This window comes from Anopheles merus, chromosome 2L (assembly GCF_017562075.2).
Source record: "Anopheles merus strain MAF chromosome 2L, AmerM5.1, whole genome shotgun sequence".
NCBI classification, from domain to species: Eukaryota; Metazoa; Arthropoda; class Insecta; order Diptera; family Culicidae; genus Anopheles; species Anopheles merus.
This window is the reverse complement of record NC_054083.1, coordinates 25,023,669-25,037,645: the sequence shown is the minus strand read 5'-3', so window position 1 is coordinate 25,037,645 and position 13,977 is coordinate 25,023,669. Positions and strand designations below refer to the sequence as shown.

Below are 13,977 nucleotides of genomic sequence, written 5' to 3'. Positions count from 1 at the left end.
GTGCTCGCCGTGTTTCGATTTTCCAGCCACAACGGAATTCGATCGATTTACAGAAAAGTCGTTCTACTTCCGTATATCCGAGCGGTAGTGTGGTGTTAGTGATGGTTGAACCCATTTCCGAACCCAATTTCACTGACTGCCATCCGATAGCCTGCGATGGTGTGTTGCGGGGTGTGATGTAAATACAATCTATTTGTCAAAGTTTGATTGTTCGAACGCACGCTAAATGGTGTCCGTCGGAGCTTCGGAGGTAGTGTTGCGCGGAAGCCGTAGGGTGGAAGCAGCGCAAGGAAGCGCGTTTGCTGTTTGATAATCCCATTATCAACCTACTTATTTCTAACTGCAGCAGTAGCAGCAGCAGCAGCAGCAGCAGAGGCAACAGCGCTTGTAATTCACGACGATGTTGCTATGGTGGGAGCGATGAAGTAAAGCTGTGGAGCAGCAGTATCGTATTGTGATGGTATTACAAAATGACATTGTGGCCGCGTTGTACTTTTCCTTCCACTGCCAGTTCCGTGCCGAGCTCTGTGGTTGGATAAAGTGTTACAGTAGATGACGCAATGCGATGGTGTAATAGGTGCAGTCTTCTATTTGCTTTTTCCGTTTTGCGTGTGTTCTGTTTGCATGATAAATAAGAACTGTTTTGTGTGGCGCTTAAATAAGTCACGTTGGGGCGGTTGGAAACAATTGAAATTACACATCTTTAAAGAAGTTTTTTTTTAATGAGACGAAACGATTATCAATAAAAAAAGAAATACGAAATTTAGCAAAATGATTATCCCTTTTGTTTGGTTTGCAGTAGTGATGGGAAATTCGTTTTATTTCACGACTCGGATTCGGATGCGAGCCTATCGGAATCGATTCGGACTCGTGAGTGCAACGGGTGCGTTAGAACGGATTTGTAATCAAGACGAGGTGCAACTAGATAGAGTATATACGAGTAATGATCAGTAGGTGCACGAAATCATACTGGGTTTGCAAAGTCTTTTCCGGATTTGCACATAATTATTCACCGCCTCCAAGATGTTTTTCAACAGCTGTCACACATTGTATTAGAATCAGAATAAAATTTCAGGTCATACACATGATTTTCAGAACGTAACAAAGAATTGTCATGTTCAATCCAACATAAGACGTGTTGAAAATCATGTGGATGAACTGAAATATCAGTGTGATGCAAATGCAATATGTTACAGCTGTTGAAAAACATCTCGCAAGCGATGAAAAATTTTGGTGACACTGAAAATTGAATCTGAAAACCATGTAAGGGCCTCCGACCTGTTAGTTCAGCGAGTTCGCATAACCACTACTAGTTATTGTGCAGATCGAACGAACAAATGAACGAAAAAAAACAAAAGCAAAACACCAAAAAGAAACATTTCGTATGAGATAAATAATGGAATTAAATCCGTGTGTATATAAAAAAATTGTATACCTAAATTTTACATTCTCATATTCAAAATTAAAATAGGAAGCTGTTTATCTATTTATCTACCTTCTATCTGGCTGACTAGGTTCAACCAAAAACTAGCGCACCAAACAACGAAAACCAAAACATAAAAAACCTATTGAATTTGTGATAACAAACATACATATTCGTGTTATAGGAGTGTCCCCACGAGGTGAAGTCCTGATGAGCCCGGAAAACTGGCGTTGTATTATACTGCATTAAAAAAAAATAGCCTATCTTGGCCGGAATCGTTCACGGAATCACTGAAGTTCTCTTGCACCTACTGAACCTGCTTGTATCTTTCGGGTTGACCTGAACAACCCTGGAAGCGATATTATGTCGACTCGAAATTAGGGATGGTTCCGAAACGGAAGGTGCCACTCGTTCCTCACATCACTAGTTTACAGCTTGCGAAAAACTCTCCCCGATTCGCATCGATAGGCTTATCTGATGGGTTATCTCGCTCACGCTCACGGTTCGGTAGCCACCTCCAGCCCGTTGATGACGTCAAAGCAAAACCTCTAATGATGAGGTGATGCCGGTTTAGTGCCATCGCTGCTAACAAAGTTTGAAATTCATTTCATCGGCAATTTTATTCTGCCCATTTCTGCTTTATCTCACAGTACGTACCCTTCCGAATGATGCTTTTGCTCTAAAAAACAAAGTGTTTTTTTTGGCATCCCAGTTTGGGTGGGGGTGTGGTGGGATTTAAAAATCTGACCGGCCCTTTACTGGCCCTTTTAAAAAGCCGAATACAGGTGGGGAACAACACCCTTCGGTAGGCAAGGTAATTGGTGGGGTAGGCCTGGAAAGCTGCGGCCGTTGGGGTTGAAAGTTTGACCGGCCCCGGTTTTCTCATCACCAACCTCTCCGACAAAAGATGATGGTGCTGTGGTGCTGCACGTGGAAAAGTTTTATACCTCATCGTGAGCCTCTCCCGGTTATTATTTGCTGGTAGAGTAGAGCCAAATCAGTTGGAAGGGTAAGAGAAAAAAAAACACACCAAGCGTGCGGAACATCTAGAAAACATTTCCCGTTCCGTTGTTCGTTGTAGGTTAGTATGAAGCTGTCAAAGTTGGCTCAAGATAGACACGGGAAATAGGAATGTGGGATGTTATTTTTCGAAAGCTGCTACTGTGCGAATGAATGGTTTAGTAAGGGTCGTTATTGACGTCATAGAAAGCGATCCAAAGTTGATAAAAAGGTTCTTTTTGCGATATGAATGAATGTAGAGAGTTTTGGGGAAAGAATTCAAATAAAAAATATGACTATAAATGAGTGCTCTTTTCATTTGTGTTGTATTAGTGTTGAAAATTGTTAAAATGTTGCAAATTTTATTGCGAAATAAATGTTAGCTATACTCTGTTGCCTTCAGATAGAATTATCTGTTTTATTTACCTGGTTAACAGTACATCTTGCTAAAATGAATAAAATGTTTCTAAATTTTGTTTTTTTTTTCTAGTTCATTATTTTATCTCTATGATACTTCCTTGTGTTTTCTTCCATTGTTTATTCGTTTTGTTTTATTGTTGTTTATAATTTGTTTTTATTTGTTTATTTACTTGTATGAATGACAATTGATAATTGATTGTTTAGATAATTGAACCATATTTAAGATATAATTAAGCTAGTTTGATAGATTTGTAAAGGGAATGCATAACATTTTAACTGATGAATACAGTCTTAACTCACTGCTTGAATATCGATTCCCTGCCAAATATTGAATTTGAGCTTTTTCGTTGGCACGTTTTTCCATACAAAAAATTTATGAAATTTTGCTCAGCAAGCCATGAGATTTTTGTGAATTTTTCAAAAACCGGGTTTTCAATACAAACGCATGCTTTTTAATTGAACTGTCAGCCAACTATCGAGCGTTCAACTAAAAAGCATGCCAACTAAAAAGTGTTCAACTATTGTACTCTGACTGTATATTATTTTCTTATTAAAATTCCCAATTTGTTATTTATTATTTATTCTATTTATCATGGTTAGAATATTGATTGATATTGACTATTTTTGCTTTGTAAACATGTTCAAAATCGTCACCATTTTTGACTGATTCATCGCAACTTTGGCATCCGAAAAACGTCATTAACAATTCAAATCCAACACCCTCTACCTTTTCCCCCCGTTATGGTTTCGTTTGAAAAGCCATGTCAAAATAAATACATACCTCACGGAATTATTTTGGTTCTCTGTGGCACTTTGATTGAAGCATTGGGACATTCGGGCGATATCCATTCGTTTGGAAATATTTTAGAGAAGCCATAGCAAAAAAAAAAGGAAAATAAAACAAACAAAAACCAAATCGGAGCTGGTGCATCTGGTGCATCTGATTGGAGATGGGAAGTGGGAGAAAATAAAATCAACCCACTCCATTTCTGTTGCAGCTTGGCTGGCTAACGTCATCATCAATCTCGTTTCATTTTCGTACGCGATGTGTTCGGTATATGAGCTGCTGCAGTTTGGTGCGGCCCGTTCCGGGTAAATTGGCGCTGTGTGTGTATAGGTTTGGAGTCTCAAAATAGTGCGATGGGTGGAATGTTAGGAAGAAAAATCGTTTCCACTAATTTGAACGTATTTGTATGATGTATGTTTTCCACCGTTGTTTGAAGCGGTACAGCAGCAGTTGCTTGCTTGCTTGCGCTGCTATTAGTATAAGATGAAACAGAAAAGCCGGGCTCATTTGTTATCCTCTAAGAAGGACTCCGAAACACGGTTAAACGACGTGGTATGGCTTTGCTGTACCGTCTGTCAAGAGCTCGTTGGGTGTGTTCTACTGTGTGGTAATGGTGTGCCGTACATATCGACCATGGTGTCATACCCCGGGCCCCCCCACCAAAAACACTCACTCGCATCGTAAAGTGCATAATAGTGCATCTGTCACGAGGCACATGTTTTCCCATTTTCCATCCCGAGAACATTGCAGCCAAAGGTGTATGGCGTGGTGGTGACACATTTTAGCTGCACCGTTTACGTGTCCCGGTGACACAAGAATTAGGCCACTGCGGCAGAGCAGAGCACAAACCGGGAGGGGGTAACCGGGTCGGTCGTTTCGGGTGGCCCAAAGCCAGTGTCCGGTCATGTCGAATTATGACGTTGTTTCGCGTGAGATCGACTTCCGCACCGGTTCGGGTTCGTTTGCGCTCTTCGTCTTTGGAGTCAAGCGGGATGAAAAACCGGGCGATTCACACAAAAACGGTTAAAATCTCTCATGGCTGAGCTCTATGGGGAATGTATCTACAGTGAATAAATGTCTGCCAAAGACTGGCAAACGAGATTTGACAACAACGCTCGCCCTATGGTGTTCGCAATCCGCACGGAAGTTGAACAAATAAATTTAGTCACACTGAGAATCATAACTTCCTCCGAGAGTGGGTCCTAGTGGAAAAGTGTTGGGTTATATTTTCTTTTTTGTATGAAAATGGTTTGCGGGGTCCAATTTTGATGTTCAAAAGTGTGTTACTTCAAGGTTTATATGGAATAAAATAATTAAAAATAAAATAAAAGCAAATTATCGAGTGGCCGATTGAGTATCAATTGATTTTTATCATGTATTGTGAAAACAAACCTGAATAAATATCTAATTTTATTATTGGAGTTTCATTTTAATGATTTAAAATAATATTCTGATTACTTCGCTCAAGAAGGGAACATCCATAAATTACGTTGTATGATAAGTTCTTTGTTGGAAGTTACTTTTAGTTTTTATTTGTACTTGTACAGTGTCTTTTCATAGTTCATCTGGGAAGTTCTGCGTTTATATTTGAAGAATTAGCTTAAGTTGAATCTTGAACGTGGTTTCCCTTAATGACGTCAGTTGCTAGTATTTGTCATTTCACTGCCACTGGTTATGGTCGTGAGCTTTGATTGTTTAAATTTAATTTTGTATTTAAATTATAATTTGTAATGTATAATTAACGAAGGGGCGGTCCCGTGGTACAGGCGTCAACTCGAACGACTCAATAACATGCCCGTCATGGGTTCAAGCCTAGAATGGACCGTCTCCCCGTAGCAAGGATTGACTATCCGGCTGCGTGGTACTGAATTAAGTCTCGAAAGCCTGTATTTCCGGCATGTACGCGTAGGACGTTACGCCAAATAGAAGAAGAAGAATTAACAGTTCGCCTCTGTGTCTCTACAGAGTTTTTCAGTGGATCTGATAACTTTTGCACGCTTTCTGAACACCTTGTGAAATAATGTCATAATCTGTCAAATCACAAACAGCATAAATGTTACTTAATGTTACAAAGAGTTCAGGAAGTAGACGAACTTATCAGATCAAAACGAAACCTCCTGTAACCCAAACATATAAATTGCTTTAATAACATAAATTTTATCATTTCGAATGTCTCATAACTTATCAATTCGATCAGAATTCCACTGGATCAGAACTTAGAGCACAGGTCAATTTTATGACACCTTTCAACCCACACCATGCCGGTCCCAGGACCGGCGAGTGTATACATTCCGATATAATTCCCCCGACGGGTCAAGAACATTTCGAGTACAGAATCATTTTCCCTTGGAGCGCACTGTTCCGGTTCTAGCTTCAAAGTTCACAAAGCTTCGGAATGTTTGCCCAGTCCGGGAAGGCGCTTCTTCGGGTCTTTCGATTCGCAGCACCGTTGCCATTTCCATACCGAGGCCAAAGAAAATTGCGTCTGTGCAAATACGTAATCGAGAGCAATCACCGCTCCTTGGTGACCATTTGTGTCGTACGAGCAGGCAGGCGGCAGCGCACGGTGGAAGTCGCCCGGCGTCGGAAAAGGATTAACGTTTGTGCATTGAACGTCAAGAAAGCAGAGGCATTTGCATCTGTCTACCCGGGCAGATGTTGCTTGTGTGCGATGGGTTGCGGGCGAATGGTAAGGCACAAACGGTGGAAGATGGAATTGAAAGTAAACGCATCGCACTTTAAGCAACGGGCGTGAGCGAGTAGCTTGTCCTGACCGCAGCCAACCCGCGCAGGGTGGTGATGGTGGGAGTAAACTTGATACCGTGGCGATGGTGCTGCTCAACGACATCAGATGTCGTGTTTATACTGCTGCTGCTGCTGCTGCTGCAAGTCGATATCGATGAGCAATACTGTGGCAATGAAAACGATACCATTATTGGTTTGGGTTTGAATGGGCGCTAGAGCTGCCCATTGACCTGTTGGTTGTGGAGAAGGAATTAAATGTGTGTGTGTGTGTGCTACGGTTGAATATGGTGTTGAAGGTGGTTAACCAGCAAAAGGGAAGGCGGCTTGTTTTGAGTGGTAGCGTTGCCAATTCTCAGCGTAATGGTTGATTGGTATTTAAAGTTATTTTGCCTAAGTGCGTCGTAAACGTGGCGGAAGGCGTACTTACATTCCATTTGAACGGTGTGTCTGCGGTGTGTGTGTTTGTTTGTGCACGCAGTGGGAGAAGATATTCAATAAAACTGCCTCGAATCTAGTAGATGATGGAATAAATGGCAAGAACGATTAGAATTTGCATTAGGGTAATTCGTGTCACCGTTTGTTGGTGTTTGTAAACGAAGTTGCCTACAACGTGGTGACCTTAGAATCATGTTATTAGCTAGCCATAATGTGAGGATATTGAATCTATACATTTTTCAGATTGAAATTAGGTAAAATAGTTTTATTACTTTTCAAAACGTAGTTCCGAACAGTTTTACATTTTCCTAGAACATATTATATCAAATACAGATGCACAACGAATGTGTTGTTGAATATGTTGAGTTTTTTTTCGGGCTGAACATTTAAGAAGTTTGGTTAGACGACGTTTGTAGTGATGGGAAAAATGAATTATTCGTCGGAGTCGTTTCCTGGCTAGCTACGAAGTTTTCTGGAATCGATTCCGGATAGTATGTCCGGAATCAATTTCCAGAGTCGATTCAGGAATCAGAATCGGCTCCAGAATTGGCACCGAACGGCTTCGGAATCAGAATCGGTTTTGGTATCGGAATCTGGTCCGGAATCAGAATTGACTCCAAAATCAGAATCGGCTTGGAAGTCGAAGTCTGGTTTCGGCATCTACATAACAAGTGACGTTTGGATCTAATGATTCTACGTATTGATATCCGCAAAGAATCCAAATTTACTAGTTAACAGTTCATTCTCATGGAGATTTCCAGATTGATTTCTTTTCTGAAATTCCTTATTTCAATTCAAGAACTAATTCTCATTTTGGTGCTAATTCTCATTTTGGTGCTAATTTTCATTTTGGTGCTAATTCTAATTCTGGAGTCAATTCTGATTCCATTTTTGGAGCAAATTGAGATTCTCAGGCCAATTCCAAATTTCAGAGCCAATTCTGGATTAAGAGTCTACTCTGGAATTGGCTCCGGAGTCAACTCCAGTATCGGAATCGGCTCCGGAATTGATTCCCAGCAAACTGTTTAATGTAAACGACTGTTTAATATTTTGTACTAAAAATGTTCAAAAATCAATTAAATCTAATTCCCAATTGTTTTTTTCTTATATTCTTTATTGCAGGTTTGAACATTTGAACTCCTAGACACCCTTGAAGTAGTTTGAATCGTCCTCCAGCAATTCAGCAACATGCCTACATAAGATTATAGAAAGCAGACCTTCTAGACAAGTCGTAGGTTTTAATGAATTTATCTGTTTGTCTATCAAATTCATTACTCCTACCCTTTTCCTCACATCATCAAACAACTTAGTTTGTGGGGGCCACTACGGGTCGTCTGCTGCAAGTTATGACAGCTTGCGTCGATTACAAATATAATATCGTCTAGAATAATGTTATTTACCCCGCGCACCTGATGCGTCATTTGATCGGAACACACAAACACACTATTAGTCCCGTGTACATATTATCGCGTGTGTTTGAAGGCGGTGGCAAAGTTAAGCGAAAACGGTCGTTTCATCCATGTCAGCATAAATTTTCAAACCCACTCGTGCGTCGCTCGGTGGTGCGAGTGTTGGAGCGATTGAGCGGCGGAACAACCCTTTCGCTGGCGAGCTCTGCCGGCGAAGCGAAATACATGGCGGACAGGTGGCCAACTTTCTGGCGCACCCTGGCGCAAGCTCAAGAACGCTACGGACCGAAAAATCGACTATTAAGTAAAGTCATTTAAGGCCCTCTCTCTCTCTTGCTCTCCGCTTTCCATCCTGATAGAAATGTGACCGTCATTCGGAGGCGAATGGAGAAGGAAAGTGGCGTTTATGATTATGATATGGGTATTTACATAACGGCCACCATCGCTATCCATCTTTGCGCGGGACAGTTTGAACCGTCGAGTTGCCGCCCCGAAAGGATTGGGTTGGGCAGTGAGTTTTCATGCTAAAAGACGAATTAAACGCTAACTGCTGCCGCTGCTGCTACATTTTCCGGAGCCACATAATCGTATGTTTTCACTGTGGGCTAGGGGCCGGGGAGGACGCTGGATGAGTAACAGGTGGTCGTGCTGAGGGCGGCTTTTTTGTGTGTGCCCCATCCCCTGAAACACTGTATCCGTACATCGAACCATTTAATTTGCCACTTTATTTCCCCCGAGATGCGAGGATATTCTCATCCCGATTAATACTATTCCCCTGTCCGTTCTCGGGGGCAGAAAAAGTAGGGATAGATTTTGGTCTGAATTTTGCCTGAGGGTATGAAGCTGGCGAAAAAAAAAAAAACTCACTATTTCGAAAACTGATGAAGGCACTTTTCAAGCTTTTCCGCCGCCTGGCTTTTCCTGACCGGCCCTGGCCAGTAACGACATGTACTATTATCCATTTGCTGCCCTGTTGGTGCTGATGAGTGGAGTTGTATAATGGAATCCCTTTGCCCCACCTTCGTTACGGCCACACGGCCTGTCGAGGATTGCTCGGTCGTTGTATTACAACGTTCCAGCAAGGCCCGGGTTTGGGGCAGGGCATGAATATTTTATGGAAATTTGTAATCACATGAATACTAGCCCGGGATGCAAATGATTTCACTTGAAAATGTATGTGAGTGTGTTTGTGGTCTTGAGTTTTGCTCTTCGGAGGTGTTAAGCAAAAATGGACGAAGAATTAGATTTTGTGTAACGTTCGATGTAAAACGCAAACGGCAAATGTCGTTTGGCGAAAGGAGTCAAAGTTTTTTTTTTTTACTTTAAACAATTTTTCATTGGTTAAAAGTGGAAAAACATACGCGGGATTTAAATAAACGTCGTAAAAAAAGGTCCTTACATCGTTCGCAACAAAAAACTTAAAGAACTCTCACCGTTCAATCAACACAGAAAAGTCGTCCGTTACCTGGTCTGGTACGTTAGATACTGCCAGAGCGTATACAGTGCTAACCAAATTATTTTAACGAGCCCCGTAAAAAAAGAGGGAATGTAAAAATGTCCAGCTTAACTGGCGCCATCATGTGTCCAGGCAGACGCATCCTTTTAGGTCCTTTCTGTCCTAGAAGAGATTTTTTTCAAGCTTTCGGGAGTGCGAAAGACCTCACAGAGGACTAAAGGGGACAAATACCTGGTACGAACTGGTGAACTCTTCTTCTCGCAGGTAACTAACCCAAATGGGCAGTTCCTGGGTAGAGATCGTACAACGGAAAGGATAAGGGACAAAGCAAAAACAAACAAAAAAACTGGTTAAATGGTTGAGGAACAGATCTTGTGGATAACAAAAAAAGAAAAGTCCCGATTAGGTAGAACGGGATGTAACTTCAGGGCGAAAATTTTTATACACTTTTCTTTCTGGTGTAAAGTTGAAAATAAAAACACCGAAAAGAGAAGGATTAACCCACGAAAAAGCGAACACATGCTCGACACTGTTGGGCTTTTTGGCTATTTTATGTTTTATGCTGGAATCAAATTATCGGTGGACAGTGTGCTCTATGCTCGGTGCTGGTGCTTAGAAAGCGTTGCTTTCGTTGGGTTGCTGTAGGAATGTTCGCTCGACTAGGGAGTCGCTCGTCCGTTACTCATCTCGGAACATCATCATTTATGTACCAGGGCGTGCAGTGAACACAAAAAAGTAGAGTAAATTTATCTCTCTGACATTTTGGGCTTCGGAGAATGGATTGTGCCTTTTTGGGTAGGAATTTGTTGGGTTTTTTTGGGATTTTGGAAAAATATGCTGCCAGTAGACTCTCTAGCAGCTCTTGAGGCGAAATGAGTGCAATGGATTGTAAAAAAGCTCGACATTAGGTTGCTGGGAGATGAAATATAGATTTTGGTGTGTGTAATAGCTTGTCGTATGATTAAATGGTGCTACTTTACCGACTGAAGTGTATAGGAACTACTTGAACCATGCTTCCATTCTGGAAGAGTTCAAATACCCATGGGAGGATCTTAGACGGGGAACTCCATACAGTGCCTTTGTAATATTTATAGTCGTTTCAATTTTTTGGAGTATCGCCGGTCAAACCTACTAGCAATTTTCTATAGTACTATCGCTTCATGAAAAGTTTGTACTATCTATACTAGTAAAGGAACAATGGTTTTGTCCATTAGATTGAATTTATTGCCCATAGAGCTTTTCAGATGGTTAGCAATGTATGATAAGTCTCGTGTTCTATTGTTGGAGTCTTTTGAAAGGCAAGGGCATTTGAGATGATTTCTATTGTTGGGAGTTTGGCTTATTAAAATAAAAATCGCCTTCGACTGTAAGTTTCTAAGCAGATGTCATCAAGGACATTCAGGGTGTAAATACTATCCGTACAGTACACTATTTATCTGCGGCCTATAAACAGCTTTGACGCGTAAGTTAGAGCATAGTATGTCTATGAAGAATGTAAAACATAAAAGGAAATAAATCTAAAATATCCATCGTTGCTATTATTGTTTAAAACTTCAGCTTTTATCAAAGATAGTCCAATCAAACATGATAAGGACGTTCGGGAATCATTTCCTCAATACTCGATTCATTTCATGTCTTTTATTGCATGTCGCTTTTATAATGCTTTGAATTCAAAACAGGTTTAGGGCATAAAAGGAATATAATTTTCATTCTACATTGTAACTGTTCATTGCATCACTGCGCTACATCTAAAACAATATGCACCTAATCATGCTCTATGCTGCTTGCTGTCAAATTTCCCTAAAACTTGCCACGCAACGCGGTGTGGGCAGGGCAGCACGAACTTCTGCAACAGAAAATAAAACATATGATAATCGCATCAATCAGAACTATATTAAAAGAATTAAATTGCAACATCCCCCACTGCCGTTTGCAACAAATCGCCCAACTTGTTCCAGTTATCGAATGTTGGTCCGGGGGCTACGTGTGAACGAACATTGTTGCCTGTGAGCCCCCGAGAAAGAGCTGTTTTTGTAGACCGCCGCTTGTTCGCCGGCAGTGGCAACAGCAACAGTAGCAGAGCAGCCCCACGGGGTGGCTACGATCACGTGCCGATGCAGCACAACCCATTTCACCCACGTTTCGTGTCACGTTTTTGGCACCGACTGGTAACGAGCGGGTACGTGCTGTGGGTGCAGGGACTTCTTGCCACAGTCGGTCGAGATCGATCGAGCAGTATTTTGCTGCTGTGTGTGTGTGTTGGAACAATCAGCACAAACGGAAACACGAAGCACGTTTCTCCGTTCGAAGCAAAACAGTGTGTTTTATTTTCATTTGTTTTTTTTTTATCCCTGCATAAGCGTTCTTGCTTTGGTTCAATCAAGCAAAAAGTACTAATATTTTATAAAAAAAATGTGCTTAAACTATCTTGAGTGACGCTGCCGAAATAAAAAAAATAAAATAAAAACGTCTTAAGTTTCGTACAAAAAGTTAACACATAACTACGCATAGCATGATGGTACATTTTTTCGTTAAATTACTTTTTTTCATAGCTCTTCTGACTTCTTGCCAAGCGATTGAATGTGACGGTTATTAGATTGTATCAAGCGTTTCGTGATGAGCGGTACGTCTTACCCGGTACACTGCCAACCGTTTCCTTCGCTGCAATGGGTTTGATGCAATTTCTCACATTGTGCAGAAAGATGAAATTAGCACCATCTCGCTTGGTGGCGCCCTTGCCCACAGAACGGGCTGGGAGGCTAGAAAAAAGAGAATCCATTATGATACTTGTGCGATCTAGCCCTAGCCCTCTCTAATAGCTTAATTATTGGCGACATACCGCTAATTGGATCCATTTACCATCTCACGGCTCTCGCGCTGTGCGAGGCAAAGTGTCAAGTTTTTGGCGTGTGCAGCTGGTACACCACCGCAGTGGCGAATCTCGAAGGCGAATCTCGTACAATGTGGCGTTTTTTAAGTAAGGGCGTGGTATAAAATGTGCAGGAAAGGTAATTAAATGTCAGCGCAATGACACGGTCACTTATATGAAATGTTTTGTCAGATGATTGACGTTAGTAGGTTTTAATTGTTTGGAAGGAAGACAACAAAATCGACATTGGCAAAATAATGCCGTTAGATTTAACTCTTGCCAAACGCCTTCACATCTTGTATCAAAAGCAGTTGCAGGAACCTAACAGCTTGAATGAAGTCGTTTCGACTAGTTAATGAAATGAGAACTCTATTCGAATTATGCGTGGAGTGCAATGTGATGAAAATATTTGAATATTTTTTTATCATTCTCTTACCTTATGTTTACTAATAGCAAATACTCCTTTATGAACAAAAATAAATATATAACTTTATGACAATTTAGGAAAAAAACGGGTTGAATCAGGACTTCAGTTACATTCATAAATTACGTAACTAAAGCAATACCTCCTCACTTCTGAGTATTTTATGTTATTTATATGTTGGTTAAGTGTTGCGATGGACTAATTGTAGTGGTCTTAGCCTCCAGCAGCAGGAATTAGCCTCCTGCAGCAGGAGTTCAAAACCGGACGCCTCCACGCCATCTTACCACCGACATTTTAACGTTACACGCCCTCTCGGTCCTTGTAGGTGACTTAAAAGGACTTTTTGGGATATTCTTTATGTGAAAAAGAGTAACGCTGGAAGCAACCCCCATTCTAATGATTATGTAACAATATGCCGTACCTCCGACAAATATTTTCTTCTTCCTGATCATTTTTTAGCTTAAAAAATGTTTTGAAATAAGTGCATTTTATATCTTTAACGTTTTTTTTTCTGGATTTCCAAACAATCATTTTTTTAGATTATTACTTACTCTGAATCCAGACTACATTCAATGTAATAAATCGTAGTGCTGGACGATTATTCCCTTGTGCCTTCAGAGCGTAACGTATTTTATGGATGGTCCTAATTTAACTTGTTTTGTACTGAAACTGATCAACAGCAAGGCTTTTTTAGTCTTTTGTCATGAAACAATGGTTCAAATGATCTCTTAATGTCCTCAGAGTGCTACGTTTTTTATGGATGATCCTTTCATAATTGAATTGGGTTTTGATGGATTTGAATCAATGGTATGGCAATTTAACTTTTTGTCCTAAAAATTAAATAAAAATGGTCCAAAATAAGCTTATATGAATGCAAGCTAATTTATTTTTGATTTTTGTTAAAGAAATACGAAACACGAACTATAATGAATTCCAATGTCACACATTTTTATACGATTTGATTGACTACTGCTCTATACTATTCATTGCTAATAGTAATCGTTTGCTCG

General features: G+C 40.7%; 1 protein-coding gene across 1 annotated transcript in view; it reads left to right on the top strand.

Annotated features, from left to right (window-relative positions):
* The window catches only part of LOC121591574 (cyclin-dependent kinase 14), a 131,823-nt gene that overhangs the window by 8,804 nt on the left and 109,042 nt on the right, over positions 1 to 13,977 (top strand). The window lies entirely within an intron of this gene.